The sequence below is a fragment of the Perognathus longimembris genome, chromosome 21, assembly GCF_023159225.1.
Source record: "Perognathus longimembris pacificus isolate PPM17 chromosome 21, ASM2315922v1, whole genome shotgun sequence".
NCBI lineage: Eukaryota > Metazoa > Chordata > Mammalia > Rodentia > Heteromyidae > Perognathus > Perognathus longimembris.
In genome coordinates, this window is record NC_063181.1 from 40,145,573 (window position 1) to 40,163,121 (window position 17,549).

General features: G+C 46.5%; 1 long non-coding RNA gene across 1 annotated transcript; it reads right to left on the bottom strand.

Moving 5' to 3' along the window:
- Positions 1–3,604: 3,604 nt before the first annotated feature.
- Positions 3,605–16,671, bottom strand: LOC125339560. The gene is made up of 3 exons (XR_007208558.1): positions 16,468–16,671; positions 6,453–6,458; positions 3,605–3,635 (listed from the first exon to the last, which is right to left on the bottom strand). It is a non-coding gene; the product is annotated as an uncharacterized LOC125339560 (long non-coding RNA).
- Between the last annotated feature and the right edge of the window lie 878 nt (positions 16,672–17,549).

Genomic DNA, 17,549 nt, shown 5'->3' on the forward strand with positions numbered 1-17,549 from the left:
TGTGGCTCAAGTGGCAGAGTGCTAGCCTTGAGCAAAAAGAAGCCAGGGACAGTGCTCAGGCCCTGAGTTCAAGCCCCAGGACTGGCAAATCAAACAAAAAAACCCCAAATGCCCCAGTGCCAGTGCAGGCAGTGTTGAGTTTCAGCTGCGCTGGCTCCTGGGAGAGCATGAACACGTGCGCATCTGGTGCAGCTCCTCACAGACCCCGCCTGGCTCTCCTCCAGGGTCTTCTCTTGGAGTTGCACCTGATTTTGTTACCAGTTTTCGTCCCAATCCACTGGGGAATGGGGCGATTGGGCTTTTGTTTCTTGGCCAGAAAGCGCTGGATTCTGGAAGTCTCGTGAGAAGACGTGGTTAGAAGCACAGATGGGCGCAGTACCCGCGATGGTGAACAAAAGCTTACTGTGGCTTTGATCTTACGCTAGGAACAGTCCAGGAGGGGAAAAATACGTGAGGACCTTCTGCTCCTTGGCTGGCAGTTGGGTGCTGGGCTGACCGATGATGGTCCCGGAGCCGGGGAGAAAGGGCTGGCCTCTCTCTCGGAAGAACCTCGCGGCACACGGTAGGCCGGATTCCCTCTGGCTCTGTCGGGTTGAGCACCTCTAAAACCTACCATCATGCCAGCTGGAGTTCTTCTTTATCAGAGAATGAGGCGACCATGCATACCAAGGCTGAGAAGCAAGAACCAGCTGGAATGAACGGAGTCTTACCCTGCTTCACCTCTTTTAGTTATTTGCCTTTTTTCTCTGCCGGTCCTGGGACTTGAGCTCTGGGCGCTGTCCCTGAGCTTCTTTTGCTCAAAGCTAGTGCTCTACCACTTGAGCCACAGCTCCACTTCTGGCTTTTTTTTTTTTTTTTTTGAGTCGTTTATTGGAGGACTTTCCTGCTGGGCTGGCTTTGAACTATGATCCTCAGCCTCCTGAGTAGCTGGGATTACAGGCCTGAGGCACTGGCAGCCAGCTTCCCTGAGTTCTTTGTGCTCAAGGCAAGTGCTCTAACACTTTGAACCACGGCACCACTTCCAGTCTTCTGGTGGTTAACTGGGGATAAGAGTCTCTCATAGACTTTCCTGCTCAGTCTGGCTTTGAACTGTGAGCCTCAGATCTCAGCCGCCTGAGTAGCACCCAGCTAGATAATTTTATTTTGACAACTCATTTCAGTCTTAACTATTTTCCTGGACCGAGCTGGAAGCACTAGAGTTTGCTCTGAATGCTTCCTTGTTTCTAGTCCACTTATTTCTTGAGAGCTTACCATGCTTCATGCTAGGATTCCTGAGGCAAAGTGCTTTTATAAGTTGCCTTGTGCTATTTTAAGGGAAAGACAAATCAAGTGAGCCTTTAGATTCTGAAAGCACAGGTAGGTCAATGTCAGCTTTGCCATGAAAAATGCCTTGATAACTTGAAAACATTAAAAAAACAACACCTTGATAACATGAAAAATGTACTTGATAATGCTCTAAAGTAAAACAAGGCTGTATTTACAGATTTCACATTTTCACATTCAGCTTTGGTGAGTCCTCGGGTTGACCTGGCAGGGATAAGAGTGGGTGGTTGGATGAAAAGGGGCAAGGAAAGACTTTTTGCTTTTATTTGTTGATAATCGCACGGCCTACTTTTGCTGGAGAATGCTTTTGTTGTTGTATCAAGAAACAGTACAAAGCAAAACCAACTCTGTATTCCTAGGAAGGCTTGAGCCATGTAAAAATGTGGATAAGAAAAACATTAGTAGGAACTATACACACACTCTCTCTCTCTCTCTCTCTCTCTCTCTCTCTCTCTCTCTCTCACTCTCTCTCTCCTTTTGGCATCAGCAGTATTTTTGTGTGTGTGTGTGGCCAGTCCTGGGCCTTGGACTCAGGGCCTGGGCACTGTCCCTGGCTTCTTTTTGCTCAAGGCTAGCACTCTGCCACTTGAGTCACAGCGCCGCTTCTGGCCGTTTTCTGTATACGTGGTGCTGGGGAATCGAACCCAGGGCTTCATGTATTAGAGGCGAGCACTCTACCACTAGGCCATATCCCCAGCCCATCAGCAGTATTATTAACTTAGGCTCTTGCAGTCGCCAGGCAGGAGCTCCGCCCCCGATCCGCACCGGCCTCAGTACCCACAGCACTCGGTGCTCCCGCACGGCCTGCCATCCCGGCGCGAGCCAGAGCTGGCCCGGCTGAGCTTCCAGGTCGGGGCATGGGCACACTTGGTGAGGTATGGCTGTAGGAAATCTAATGGAACCGGTGGTCGTCAATTTATTTAGGGCTGGAAACAAACTTTGCTTCACCCATTTTGTGTACAGCGCGTGGCTTACACTTCTCCCGGAATTCGAATCTATAAAAGGGAGGCAAAAGCCGGGTGCCAGCGGCTCACGCCTGTCATCTTAGCTCCCGGGAGCCCGAGATCCGAGGGTCACGGTTCAAAGCCAGCCCAGGCAGGAAAGTCTGGGAGACTCGCATCTCCGATTCTCTACGAAAAGCCGGGAGTGGCGCTGTGGCTCAAGTGGTAGAGCACCCGCCTTGAGCACCAAAGCTCAGGGACAGCGCCTGGGCCCTGAGTTCAAGCCCCAGGATGCGGGGGGGGGGGGGGGCAAGTCAAACAAAGCATCTTCTAGTGTCACTGACATAGTGACCGTGACCTGGAAGAGACCACGAGAAGAAGAGGAAGAGAACCAGAAAGTAGGAAGGTGGTGGCAGGGGAGCAGAACATTCTAGAGAAACGCAGCCAGTAGAGGAACAGCAGTGGTGAGTTTGAAGGTAGCCCCCCGTCTCCTGGTGCAGGAGGGAACTCGAAACCCCTCGGCACAGGGCCAGGAGCCCTCGGCGCTCAGGGTCCCCGGACACTTGGTCACCTCTGTCAGTCGTCGCCCGTGGCTGTGTCCCCCAGGCTCCCCAGAGGAGCTGCGGAGGGCGGCGGGGGCAGGGCAGGAGACGGCGCGGGCGTGGCGGCCTGGACTGCAGGAGGGCAGCCGGGCACCGGGGCCGTCGCGGCCCTGGCCCCCCGGCCTCAGGCGCATGGACAGCCGCTGGCCAGCCCGGTGCTGTCACCAGAGACAGCGCCCTGCCACCCAGCTCGGGGCCCCGGCTCGTCCACAGCCCTCGACGCACAGCGGCGTAGAGACCGTTCGTCTCACCCCAGTCCACGGGGTTTTGTGGCTGTTTTGGTTGGATTGTCTACACTGTGAAATCTGTTTATTTGGATTTTTTTCTGTGCCTATGATATACGTGGTTTCTTTCTTTCTTTCTTCCTTGGTGGTTTCTTTCTAGTTCCTATTTTATTTTATTATTTCTTTGTTTGTTTGTTTTTGTTGCCAATCCTAGGCCTTGGACTCAGGGCCTGAGCACTGTCCCTGGCTTCTTTTTGCTCAAGGCTAGCACTCTGCCACTTGAGCCACAGCGCCGCTTCTAGCCTTTTCTATATATGTGGTGCTTGGGGAATCGAACTCAGGGCTTCATGTATACGAGGCAAGCACTCTACCACTAGGCCATATTCCCAGCCCTCTAGTTCCTATTTTATTCAAGGCCTTTACCACCACCCCCCATTTACTTTTCAGTTGTTTCTTTTTCTGTTCTTTTTCTTCCACATTATCACGTCTGTATCACAACATCTGCCTTCCAGCAGTCAATTGTAAGCCATATTCTCCTCCTGTTCCTGGGAGCCGTCCTCATCCACAGCACTATTCTCTTGCTCCCCTTCTCTTCCATACCTGTTTCCGCATCCCTAGTCCCTCCTCACGGTGTGCTCCTACCTGGTAACTGGATCACCCAAATAGCCTTCTCTTTTCTTCATTACTTTGTTTTGTAACAGTTGTGAGTTTTGTTTTAGCTTTTCTTGTGTTGTTGTTTTCATTTGTGCAGTTTCAGTTTTGTGTGTTTTCCTATTCAAACTGTTCATTTCCCCTTGCCTCTCCCTATACTAACACAATGGTAACTAGGTTGATTTTTCTACTTACCTCATTCTACTTTCTTATTAACCTCTCCTATGAAGCTTAGCTCCACCTCTATAACCTAGTACTATTCATTGGTATTCTCTCCTTTATCTCTTCCTAATACCATCCTGGTTAACTAAGGTCTTCCTAGACCACCCCAGGTTCATCTTTGCTTCTATCTTCACTTGAACATATTGGAGTCTTGCTGGAGCTTTGTCTCTATTAGGGATCGCTATGAGCACAATAGCTTGTGCACCCGTGTCCTCCTTCTGAGTGGAGAAGAAGTCCATATACATTGTCTTGATCATTTGAATTATTTGACAACTTAACTGTACCCCTCCAATCTAGTAACAGGAAAACACTCCACAAACCCACTATTACACAGTCTTAGGTAATCTGTGAGAAAGCACCAACTGAAAAGGACTCAGGAGATAAATTGTGTATATCTCCGGGTGGGCAGGTGATGGAAATCACCAAATTCATGTATAAATAAGATAACAAATCTCCATCAAATGCCAACATGCCGACAATAAAGGATTTACAAGATAGTGAAGAAGAAATTCAGACAACCATTTCAGTAAAACAATAATGAGAAATTAAGGAGGCAATGTATAAATACCTGAATGAAGGCAGAATATACAAACCAACAAGTAGAGAATTTAAACAACTGAATTAAATAGAGACAGTGGTAGAAAGTGAAAGAGGAATTCAGCAATAATGAGGAAATCTTGAAAAATTCCAATTTCAATTTAGGCAATGAAATCAGTAGCCTAAATAAGCAATTCAATAGAATGCCTGGCTTATAAGAACAGAACTTGAAAACAGGGTATCAGGTGTTAAGGATAAAGCAGAGATATTTGCTCAAACAGTAAAAACTCAACCTACCAGAATTTTTAGGACTTTGCCTCAGTAGTGCTAAGAAGAAAATTTATAGCCATAAGTATCTAGATCAAAAGAACAGAGAGTTCTCAAATAGCTTAACGTTCTATCTCAAACTGTAGGAAAAAACAGGAACAAGCTAAACTTCCCCACAAATCAGAGGACAAGAAAGAAAATTTGAAAAATAGAAACAAAACAATAAAAAAGCAATGGTCCTAGTTGCATATGCTTGTAATCTCAGCATTCAGCAGGTAGACATAAGAGAATAGTGAGTTTGACTCTAACAAAAAACAGCTGGAACTGGTGGTTCACATCTGTAATCTTAGCTGCTCAGGAGGCTGAGCTATGAGGATTGAGGATCAAAGCCGGCCTGGGCAGGAAAGTCCAAGAGACTCTTACCTCCAATTAACCACAAAAAGCCAGAAGTGATGCTGTGGCTTAAGTGGTAGAGTGCCAGCCTTGAGCCAAAGAGCTCAGGGACAGTGCCCAGGCCCCAGCACCACACAGAAACAAATATAAATAATCTGAAAAAACGAACAAACAAAACTTTAGTCTTGGGGCTGGGAATGTGGCCTAGTGGTAGAGTGCTTGTCTTGTATACATGAAGCCCTGGGTTCGATTTCCCAGCACCACATATATAGAAAAGGCCAGAAGTGGCGCTGTGGCTCAAGTGGTAGAGTGCTAGCCTTGAGCAAAAGAAGCCAGGGACAGTGCTCAGGCGCTGAGTTCAAGGCCCAGGACTGGCAAGAAAAAAAAAAACCTACAAAAAACCCAAACCTTTAGTCTTGTTTGCATTTGATAGCATACACTTCCCTCCTGAAAAGCACATCAGCTTTGAGTATCGCCACACTTGGGGCGCGCGTCACCTGGGCAGCTGCAGCGGGTGGAGTCCTGGCTTGTGCTAATCCACCGTTAAAGACCAGCGGGCTGATGGTTTCCTCATTAATCTTCGCCACCCCTTCTGTGAGCTCCATGGCCAGAAACAGCGAAGCCGAAAGGGCCGACAGGGCTCCCCGCAGCCGCCCAGTACAGCGAGCAGCGCCAAGGCGCTGTGGCTCTCGTAAAGCGTTAGGTTTATCCTCACTGTGACAAAATACCTCCCAGAAACAACGCAGGCAAGGACGGATTGATCTGGGTTCATCGTTTCAGAGGTGACAGTCCCTCGAGAGGAGACGCATGAGAAGTTCAGATTAGAGTGGACAGGAAGCAACGAGAGAGAGAGAGAGAGAGAGAGAGAGAGAGAGAGAGAGAGAGAGAGGGAGAGGGAGAGGGAGAGGGAGAGGAGAGGGAGAGAGAGAGGGAGAGGGAGAGGGAGAGAGACACACACAGAGACAAAGACAGAGAGACAGAGACAGAGAGACAGACTATAGAAACTCAACTCAGTACACCCCTCAAAGGCATGTCCCGCCAGTCCTCCTCCAGCTGGGCCTCACCCCCCAAAGTTTCCAAACCCACCCCAATAGCACACCGGGGACCAAGCCTTCACAACACAGGCTTGTGAGTGACACGCGATACTCAAGCGGTCACATTCGAACCCTGGCCTCCTAAGGCTGATGGCCATTTCATAATGAACAATGCATTCAGTCATCTACAACAGCCCCCTAAGTCTTAACAGCTCCATCGCTACTCAAAAATCTCATTCTCCTGACACTCCAGGGAACTCTTATCTGTAAACCTCTAACAAAACGAAAAATAAGCTGGACACTGGGGGTTGGCGCCTGTCATCCTAGCTACTCAGGAGGCTGAGATGGGAGGATCTTGGTTCAAAGCCAACTCAGGCAGAAAAGGCTGTGACTCTTTTTTTTTTTTTTTTGTCTGTCATGGGGCTTGGACTCAGGGCCTGGGCTCTGTCCATGAGCTCTTTTGCTCAAAGCTGGCACTCTACCACTTTGAGCCACAGTACCACTTCTGGCTTTTTCTGAGTAGTTTATTGGAGATAAGAGTCCCATGGACTTCTCTGCCTGGGCTAGCTTTGAACTGAGATCCTCAAATCTCAGCCTCCCAAGTAGCTAGGATTACAGGTGCGAGCCACCAGCTCCTTGCTAGTTCTTTACTTTTTTTTTTTTTTTAATGTTTTTTTTTTTTTTTTTTTTTTTTTGGCCAGTCCTGGGCCTTGGACTCAGGGCCTGAGCACTGTCCCTGGCTTCTTCCCGCTCAAGGCTAGCACTCTGCCACTTGAGCCACAGCACCGCTTCTGGCCGTTTTCTGTATATGTGGTGCTGGGGAATCGAACCTAGGGCCTCGTGTATCCGAGGCAGGCACTCTTGCCACTAGGCTATATCCCCAGCCCAGTTCTTTACTTTTAAATTCAGCATCACTCAAAGTTATTTGGGAGACAATGTAGAGACTGATTCTTTATTAGAAAGTAATATGAATGGCCGCTTGTCTAGTTACTGATTGATTTGTTGTTCCCACCTAAAGTCTTCTGATTGTATTCCTATTGATGTTCTATTCTCCTGAGCTTCCACTAGAATTGCCCACTACGCTCTGCTAACAACACTGAAGCCTTTACTTAGCACGTTCTCCAAACTCTCCCAATTCCTCCCGCACTGTTCCAAAGGCTTGCGGGACACGTGGGCAGGCTTAGCCCAAGACCCCACTCTGGGTACCAATTTGATGTCCGTCAGTTTTATCATCACTGTGACCAAATACCTTGCGGAAACAACGCAAGGCTCCCGAGGGGCTTGCCTGGGACCATGATTTCCGAGGTGCGGGTTCATCACGGTAACGAGGGCGTGGCAGAGAAGAGCAGGTCCCATCAGGGAGGAAAGGGAGCACTCAGTCTCCTCCAGCGAGGCCTCCCTTCCCACACCGGGCCTCCCCCCCACAAAGAGCACCCCTTGCTGGAAACCAAGCACTCAGAACGTAAGCTCGCAGGATCTGCAAACGATCACGCGTGTCACGGGATTGGAATCGGCGGCTCAGCACTTGGAAGCCAAGACTCAGGGGACTGAGTGGGGAGGAAATGAGATTTATTCCAGAAGGTGGAGGGAGTTATCTTCCCCGACAAGAGACCATCTGAGGGGACTCGGGACGCGAAGGTCACTTACAGAGAAGGAAAAGTGGTGCCGACGATAAGCAGGGAGACTGTGTATTGGGTGGGGTCTTCAGCATCTAGGGGCTGCATCTCTCCACCCCCCCACTCTGCCCACCCGTTCTCCTTTCCCCTCCCCCAGCCGTAGCATCACCGCTGATTCAGCCTCCTAGGGCTGATTTCCACCAATGTGTCGACTAACCCCCAGCCCCTTGCACGCTGTTGATGCGCGGTAGAGGAGGACGGGCACCCACGTTCTTCTGTTATCTCAAGGTCTCCAGAGGGTCTCCACCTGGAACCTCAAAGAACAAAAGCTTAAAAAACATTTCAGGGCTGGAGGTGTGCCTCAGGTGTGAAGAGTCTATGTCTAGCAAGCATGAGTCCCCGAGTTCAAACTCCAGGACAGAGAGAGAGAGAGAGAGAGAGAGAGAGCCAAACACAGAGACACTGAGAGAAAAGGAGCCAGAGAGATGATGAACAAGCCAGAGAGATAAGGAGGCAGAAGCAGAAAGACAAGGTCTACTTTGGCCTGTGATTGCAGAGGTTTCAATCCACAGTGACGGGGTCCCACCCTAGCCCTGGGCTCACCAGGACTGTCTCCGTGCACTTGCCTCCTCTCGGTAGCTCACCAAGGACAACCATGTGAGGTTTATCCCTCTGTGTCTGGCGTCTTTCCCTTAGCATGATGCTATCCTAGCAGCTCTCAGAATGTCCTTTATAATTTTATTGTTATTACTGAGGAGTTGTGCAGAGAGGGTATCATTTCCCAATTCAGGGAATGCATACACGTCCTTTTCATTTATGGGTGACTAATATTCCATTGCATGCACAGACTGAAAAAACAAAACAAAACAACAAACCCTGATCTACACATTGGAGGCTAAAAGTAAGACCCCTCCCCCCTTGGTATAATCTTCTTTCTGCCATTTCCTTTAAGAAGGAGGGTATTTTCACTGGCATTTCCTTTAAGAAGGAGGGTATTTTCACTGCCATTTCCTTTAAGAAGGAGGGTATTTTCACTGGCGTCTCTGCCCGGCTGTCTTCACTGAGCTGCTCCTCTCCACAGCGGGAGCCGCCATGGGGTTTGCAGTTACAGTCACATTGCTAACGACAGTGGATGTAAAGTCAGCGTCTCCAGGGCTTGGAATCGGGCAGTGCCAGGCGATGCAGTCATTCCTGCACGCCAGGGAAGGGCAGGTGCTTAGGGATCCGGAGGTGCGCACACAGAAGCAGGGACTTCTGGTGTGCTGAGACGAACGGAGCAGGTGAATGCAGAAGAGAAGGAAAGTACTGGAAAGCGGGCTGTGGGCCCAGCAATACGCCAGGCCCTTGATTCCACTCGCCATCTCTAGAGCTTTCTAGAGAACATCTTTTTGCCGCCAAAGATAGTTTTGAAGTAAGGGTATTCCATGACCCTTAATTAGGAAGAGTGGTAATCGAGGCAAAATGCGAAACTTAACTCAGTAATTAGCAGGAAGAAAGAATCAAACCCAGGGCTTCATGCAAGCTAGGCCAGCACTCTTCCACTAAGCCACTTTCCCAGTCCCGGGATAAGAGTCTTAAGGACTTTCCAGCCCTGGCTCGCCTTGAGTCACAAACCTTAAATTTCAGCCTTCTGATCAGCAAGGTTTATCAGAATGAACCACTGGTGTCCAGCATTTTTTTTAAAATTTAATATATTTATTAATTGAACACAAATTTTTTTGACAAGATGTTGTGCAAAAAGGGTACAGTTACATAGTAGGGCGGAGTGTACATTTCTTGTGATATCTTACGCCCTGTTTTTCTATCTCTTCTCTAGGTCAGGTAGACATATATACAATATACGATGTATCAAGAACATATACAGTAGCCACGTGGCCTACACCCAAGAAAGTTCACCTAGGGCTTTAAATGTAATGTCGATATTAGACAATATGTTGACAGTAGTCTTATATGAACGTACATACATAGCTTTTGAGCTATTGTATTCCACTGAGAGGTCGATTTTTGACCTTTATATGTTGAGAAGTTGTTTGGTTTTAGTTATATAATGTAGGGTCACTCCCCCAATCCTGTGGGAAATACTATTTGACAAGTAGTTTTTGGTTTCACAGACCTTCTCTACTGTCTCTCTGTCTCTCTTTCTTAACAGTCATATATCAGGGAGATCATGCCTCTTTATTTTCTGTGTTCTAGGCTTGTCTCGCTCAACATTATTTGTTCAAGTTCTGACCATTTCCCTGCGAATAACAATATTTCACCATTCCTAATCACTATGTAGTATTCCATTGTGTATAGGTACCATATTTTTTGGATCCATTCGTCTGTGGAGGGGCATCTGGGTTGTTTCCATATTTTGGCTATTGTGAATTGTGCCGCGATAAACATGGAAGTACCAATGTCTTTTTGATATCTTGGGGCTTGCTGTTTAGGATAGATGCCTAGGAGTGGTATGGCTGGGTCATAGGGTAGGTCTATATTGAGCTTTTTGAGAAACCTCCATACTGTTCTCCAAAGTGATTGTACTAATTTGCACTCCCACCAACAACGGAGAAGGGTTCCTCTTTCCCCACAGCCCCTGCAGCATTTGTTGTTTCCTGAGTTCAGAGTATAGGCCATTCTAACTGGGGTGAGGTGGTATCTCAGGGTTGTTTTTATTTGCATTTCCTTTACTACCAGGCATGTCGAACATTTCCTCATATGTTTCTTTGCCATTTTTATCTCTTCTCTTGTGAAGTCTCTCTTTAGCTCCTTTGCCCATTTCCTAATTGGTTTACTGGGCTTGGAGGGGCTTAGTTTTTTGAGTTCTCTGTAGATGACAGATATTAGACCTTTGTCTGTTGCTGTGCTGGTGAAGATCGTTTCCCATATGGTTGGCTGTCTTTCTGTTTTGGTGGCTATGTCCTTAGCTGTGCAGAAACTTTTTAATTTGTAGTAGTCCCATTTGTCGAGTCTCTCCCCTATTTGTTGTGCCCCTGGGACTCTATTCAGGAAGTTCCTTCCTGTGCCTATAAGTTCTAGCGTCTTTCCTACTCTGTCCTTCAGTAGTTTCAAGGATTCAGGTCTGATGTTGAGGTCCTTGATCCATTTTGAGTTGATCTTGGTGCATGGTGATAGGCTTGGGTCTACTTTGAGTTTTCTGCATATGGCTGCCCAGTTCTCCCAGCACCAGTAGTTGAAGAGGCTATGTTTATTCCATTGTATGTCTTTAGCTCCTTTGTCGAATATCAGCTGACTGTAAGAGTGCGGTTTTATTTCTGGATCTTCAATTCTAATCCATTGGTCTTCCGATCTGGTTTTATACCAATACCATGCTGTTTTTGTTATGATGGTCCTATAGTAGAGCTTGAAGTCTGGTATTGTGATACCTCCTGCGCTGCTTTTTTTGCCTAGAATTGCTTTGGCTATTCTAGGTCTTTTGCTGTTCCATATGAATTTATGGATTGCTTTCTCTATTTCAGTGAAGAATGTGACTGGGATTTTGATAGGTATTGCATTGAATTTGTATATCAATTTGGGCAATATGGCCATTTTGACTATATTGATTCTGCCTACCCATGAGCATGGGAGGTCTTTCCATCTCCTTGTGTCTTCTTTGATTTCCCTTATTAGATTTTTATAGTTTTCATTAAACAGGTCCGTCAGGTCCTTAGTTATGTTGATCCCTAGGTACTTTATTCTTTTTTTGGCTACTGTAAATGGAATTGTTTCCATAATTTCCTTTTCTGTTTGTCTATTGCTGGTGTACAGAAAAGCTGCTGAATTTTGTGGATTGATTTTGTATCCTGCTACTTTGCCAAAATGGTTTATTAGGTGTAGGAGTTTGGGGACTGAGTTTTTTGGGTCCTTCAGATATAAGATCATGTCATCTGCAAATAGGGATAACTTGACTTCTTCCTTGCCGATGTGGATCCCTTTGATGTCCTCCTCTTGCCTTATTGCTATGGCTAGGGATTCCAGCACTATGTTGAAAAGAAGTGGGGAGAGTGGGCATCCTTGTCTTGTTCCTGAGTTTAGGGGGAATGATTTAAGTTTCTCTCCATTTAATATGATGTTAGCAGTTGGTCTGTTGTATATGGCTTTTATTGTTTTGAGGAATGTTCCGTCTATTCCTGTTCTCTCCAAAGCTTTTAGTAAGTATGGATGTTGTATTTTGTCAAAGGCCTTTTGGGCATCGACTGAGATAACAATGTGATTCTTGATTTTAGATCTGTTTGTGTGGTGAATTACGTTGACTGATTTACGGATGTTGAACCATCCTTGTGACTGTGGGATGAAGCCTACTTGGTCTTGATGTATGATTTTCTTGATCAGTTTATGGATCCTGTTAGCTAATATTTTATTGAGGAGCTTTGCGTCTGTGTTCATTAGTGATATTGGTCTGTAGTTCTCTTTTTTTGTTGGATCTTTGCCTGGTTTGGGAATGAGTATGATATTAGCTTCGTAGAATGAGTTTGGGATTTCTCCCTCTGTTTCTATTTCACGGAAGAGTTTGAGGAGTATAGGTATTAGCTCCCCACTAAAGGTTTTATAGAATTCGTTGGTGAATCCATCTGGGCCTGGGCTTTTCTTTGTTGGGAGGTTCTTGATTACCCCTTGTATCTCACTGTAGGTTATTGGTTTATTTAGTTGACTTATTTCTTCTTGGTTCCATTTGGGCAGTTTATACTTCTCTAAGAATTATTGTTTTTTACTGAATAGAGGTTCTGGAAGTAGCTCCTTATGATTGTTTGAATATCGTGTGTACTTGTTGTAATTTCTCCGGTGGAATCCCTGATTTTACGTATATGAGTCTCTTCTCTTCATTTTTTTTTTGTAAATCTCGCGATGAGTCTGTCAATTTTATTTATTTTCTCAAAGAACCAGCTTTTAGTCTTATTTATTTGTTGAATGGTCTTTCTATTTTCAATCAGATTCATCTCTTCTTTAATCTTTGTGATCTCTCTCCTCCTAGTCATTTTAGATTCGGTCATTTCTTGTTTCTCCAGTTGTTTTAGTTTCATCGTGAGGTTATTCACCTGCTCTGCTTCCATTCATTTAATGTGAGTGCTGAGGGCAATGATCTTGCCCCTCAGTACTGTGTCCCATATGTTTCTTTGTGATGTGTTTTCATTGTCATTGTGACTTATGAATTCGTTGATTTCATCTTTAATTTGGTCTGTGGCCCATGTGTTGGATAACAGTGTGGGGTTTAGCCTCCAAGAATGTGTATAGCCTCTGTGGTAACCGTTGTTATTGAAGGTTACCTTTAATCCACTGTGATCAGATATAATACATGGGATGACGTCAATACTTTTGTATTTGCTGAGGTTCTTTGTGTGGGCTATGACATGGTCTATTTTGGAGTATGATCCATGTGCTGCTGAGAAGAAGGTGAATTGGGTCTCTGTAGGGTGGAAGATTCTGTATAGAACTGTCAGATCCATTTGGGATATGGTGTTACTTAGGTCCTCAGCTCCCTTGCTGATCCTCTGGGTGTTGGGTCTGTCTCTTGGGGAGAGTGGGGTATTTAGGTCTCCCACTATGATTGTGTTTGCGTCTATCTTGTTCTGTACTTCTGTGAGAATTTGCTTGACATATGCGGGGCCTCTTTTGTTTGGTGAGTATACATTTATCAGTGATGTCTTGATTCTGGATTTTTCCTTGTATTAAAATGTAGTGTCCTTCTTTGTCTTTTTGAGTTGATTTTAATGAAAAGCCCAGCTTGTCTGAGATCAGGATGGCTACACCTGCCATTTTGGTAAGTGCGTTTGCTTGGAAGATCTTGTTCCACCCTTTCATTCGGAGCCTATTTTTGTCCCTTGTAGACAACAGATGCCAACTTTTTGTTTGCGGATCCATTCTGCCAGTCTGCTCCTCTTTATCGGAGAGTTTATACCATTTATATTCAAAGAGATCAAGGATAAGAGTGTCTTTTCTCCTTCCATTTTCTTGTTGGGCTGTTTTTTTCCTTTTTTTTTTTTTTCTTGTCTTTAGTGAGCTGCTCTTTCTGTTTCTGTTTCTGTCTGTGTGTCCTCTTAGAATTCGCTGTAGGGCTGTTTTTTTATTCACATACTCCTTTAGATTCTCTTTGTTATGGAAAGATCTGGTTTTCCCTTCGAATGTGAACTCCAATTTCACTGGATATTTAATCCTAGGTTGCATATTGTTGGCCTGTAGGTTTGTGTGGAGAGGTCTGCTGTTATTCGGATCCTCTTCCCATTGTAGACAATTTCTTTCTTCGCTTTGGCTGCGTTCAGAATTTGCTCTTTATTCTTTTTTTTTTTGCCAGTCTTGGGGCTTGGACTCAGGGCCTGAGCACTGTCCCTGGCTTCTTTTTGCTCAAGGCTAGCACTCTGCCACTTGAGTCACAGTGCCACTTCTGGCCATTTTCTGTATATGTGGTGCTGGGGAATCGAACCCAGGGCTTCAAGTGTATGAGGCAAGCGCTCTTGCCACTAGGCCATATCCCCAGCCCCTGCTCTTTATTCTTGAGATCTGAAGTCTTGAATATTATGTGCCTTGGGGTGGCTTTTCTGGGGTCTGGCCTGCCAGGTGTCCTATAGGCTTTGGTTACCTGGATGGGGTCCCTTGTGAGATTGGGGAAGTTTTCTGCAATAACTTTATTGAAAATATGATGAAGCCCTCTGCTCTGGTACTCAGCTCCTTCTTCTATTCCAATTATGCGCAGATTATATCTCTTGTCTTTTTCCATTAGTTCCTGGATTAGTCTGCCCTGAAGCTTCACCGTTTCTTGGAGTGTGGTAATGTTCTGGTTGTTGTCAGCTGCTTCATCGTCCAGGTGAGAGATTCTGAATTCCATATGGTCAATTCTTTGTGCTGTGGATTCAATTGCAGAGTTTATGGATGTCAGAGAGCTATTTATGGTTGTCAGATCAGCTCTGATCGTGGAAATTTCTTCCTTTAAAGAGTTGTATTTTAAATCTATTTTTTCATGCATTTCACTTCTCAGGATGTTAAGGTCTTCTTTTAACAGAGGTTTGCATTGTATCCATTTTTGCTTCCATTTATTTCTTGGCTTCCTGGATGTCCTTCAAGACTTCCACTCTAAACTCCTGGAATTGTTTTCTGATTTCGTTTCTGACGCTTTCCATCATTTCTGTTAACATGGCCTCATTTGCTTTTTTATTCTCCATCTCCTCTTCAGTCGTGCTGCTTTTTGGAGCTGGCGAGTTGGCTTGCCCTTTGATGAACTGTGTTATATTTCTTTGTGATTTTCGCATCTGGAGATCTGTGGGTGGCTTCCCTGGTTTGGTTTTGTGCTGGTCCGTCAGTGGGAGCCTTGTGTCCTGGTGTCCTGGCTCTGGGTTTGGGTTTGGCTGTTGCGCCTTGCTTCCCAATGGGTGAGCGTGACCTTCTCGGTTGTTGCTGAGGTGGTCACTCTCCCTGCACTTGGGGGCCGGTAGGTTCTGTGTCTTTCTCTGCGGGACAGTGTCCTGCCACTGTGCTGTGCTGACCCTAGCGTGCCCCTGGTGGGGGTTTGCTGGTGGCTGATTCAGCGTGGCGTGGAGGCTTATCTCTTCTTTGGTTCTTTTTTCCACTCTGTATCTTGGTCAGAGGAGCTCACCTCTCAGGCGGTTCGTCTTCCTGTGTGGACCACTCCAGGGCCAGTGTTGTTGGGGTACGGCCCACCCACTTGTGCGAAATGCGCCAAACTGAGTGGGCAAGGGCCGATGGAGAGCTCTGCCCTCCTGTGCAGGCGCGCTTACCAGAGCGGGCGCTACTGTTGTGGCCCCACCCACCTGAGCGGGGTACACCTACCAGAGTGAGCCCCGGGTTGTTGGGTTGTGCTTATTCCCTCCCGCGAGTCCGCTGTGGGGGGCGGTATGTGTGGGGCCCAGTGGGATCAACTGTCCAGGTGCGGCTTAGCGCCCTCAGACTGCGCCTCCGCTGCGAGGGGGGGCCGTGATCAGGCCCAGGTGTCCCTGCTGGGCTGGTATTGCCCACCAGCGCCTGTGATTTTAGTTGTAAAGGTCCGAGAGGTCCAGGCGCCTCGGGTGGGGCTTGCCCTGCCGGCCGTCCCCCGGCCCCTGTTGGGAAGGGGGCGGGGCTGGTGTGGCCAGTTCTGGCCCCTGGGCGGCCTTGGGGCTGTTCCGCCCTTCCCCTGCTAAATTCCTGACTTCCCAGCGCCTGATGGGAGCTTCCCGCCTGATTTGGGGGTTCTTTGTTCCCTCGGGGTGGGGAGGGGGAGGGAGGGAGATCTAGCTTCTTTGTAGGGTTTGATAGCTGGTCTCCCGTCGGGGGAGGGGGTAATGGGGGACTCACTGGTCCTGGATTGTGTGTCGTGGTGGCGTCCCCGGCTTTCCCCTTCTGCACCGCTGGGTTCCCCAGCCGCTTACGACCGTTCCCGGTGTGGGGTGTCCAGCATTTTTAACTGGGTTTAAGTTATTACATATTTTCCACAGTATACATTTTAACTTTCACAATGATGAAAATTGTCGTTCTACTCTACGTAGCTTATGGAGTCTATGAACTTTAACAATAGCATCACCTTTCCCATTCCGGATGATATGTCCATTCCATTCCTTTTGTTTAGCAGCAGCGGTTCCACCTGCACTCATTCCTCCCTGCCCATTCCCACCCACGAGTCGCTTAGTTCCCTTTCATCTGCGTCCAATGCAGCAACGGTCCCTGCGCTATATTGTTGTAGTTGTTATCACTACTATTCTCACACACTCTCCACTCATTCTGTGTCCTCTGCTTTTTACTGAGTTTTGGTATCTTGAGACCTGTTTACTTTGTTCTGTCTCTTTGCATTTTAATTCTAACACCCTGGTATCAGGGAGACCATCCACTGTTTGACTCTGTTCTTGGCTTGTCTCACTCAGCACGATCTGTTCTAGTTCCATCCATTTTCCAGCGAATGCCATTATTTTATCCTAATGGCAGTGTAAAGTTCCATCGTATATACGTACCACATTTTTCGAATCCATTCATCTGTAGTGAGGCATCTGGGTTGTTTCCATATCTTGGGTATTGTGAAACAGTGCATAAATGAACAAGGAGGTGCAGGTGTCCTTGTCGTACATTTTTTATTTTATAAAACTTTTATTTTTCTTTAGTTGCACAAAATAGTTTCAGTTCATCATATCAATTTATGAATATAATGCATCTTGATAATGCCAACCCTCCCATTCTTAGCTCTGAGAATTGTAATAGACTGAATTATTTTAAAATCCATGGGTATTATACACTCTTTTCATAGAAAACAAACAGCCCTCCACACACATTTTGTGTAGAAAAGGGCTATAGCTTAAGTACTTCGTGGGTTGTGTTTTTTTTTGGGGGGGGGGGGGGGGGCGGTTGGTGCTAGTCCAGAGGCTTGAATGGGCTCTGTCCCTGAGTTTTCTTTGCTCAAGGCCAGTGCTCTACCACTTCTGGCTTTTGGGTTAATTGGAGGCACGACTGTCAGGCAGGCTTTGAACGGGAATCCTCAGATCTCTGGCTGAGCAGCTAGGATTGCAGACATGAGCTGTTGGTACCCAGCTTAAATACTAGTTTTGATTGAACCTTAATGTATAATGTACATCTGCTATCCTCTTTATAGCTTCCATTTAGGTTAAATTTCTTTTCTCTCTCTTTTTTTTGTTGCAATATTAGGGATTGAATTCAGGGCCTTGCACTTCTAGGCAGGCACTCTACCACTTCGGCCATGCCTCTAGCCTAATTTGGAATTGGATTAGGAGGTAGGGTCTTTGAAGATGATTGTCGTAAGGGTGGATCCCTCATGCGTGGGCTCAAA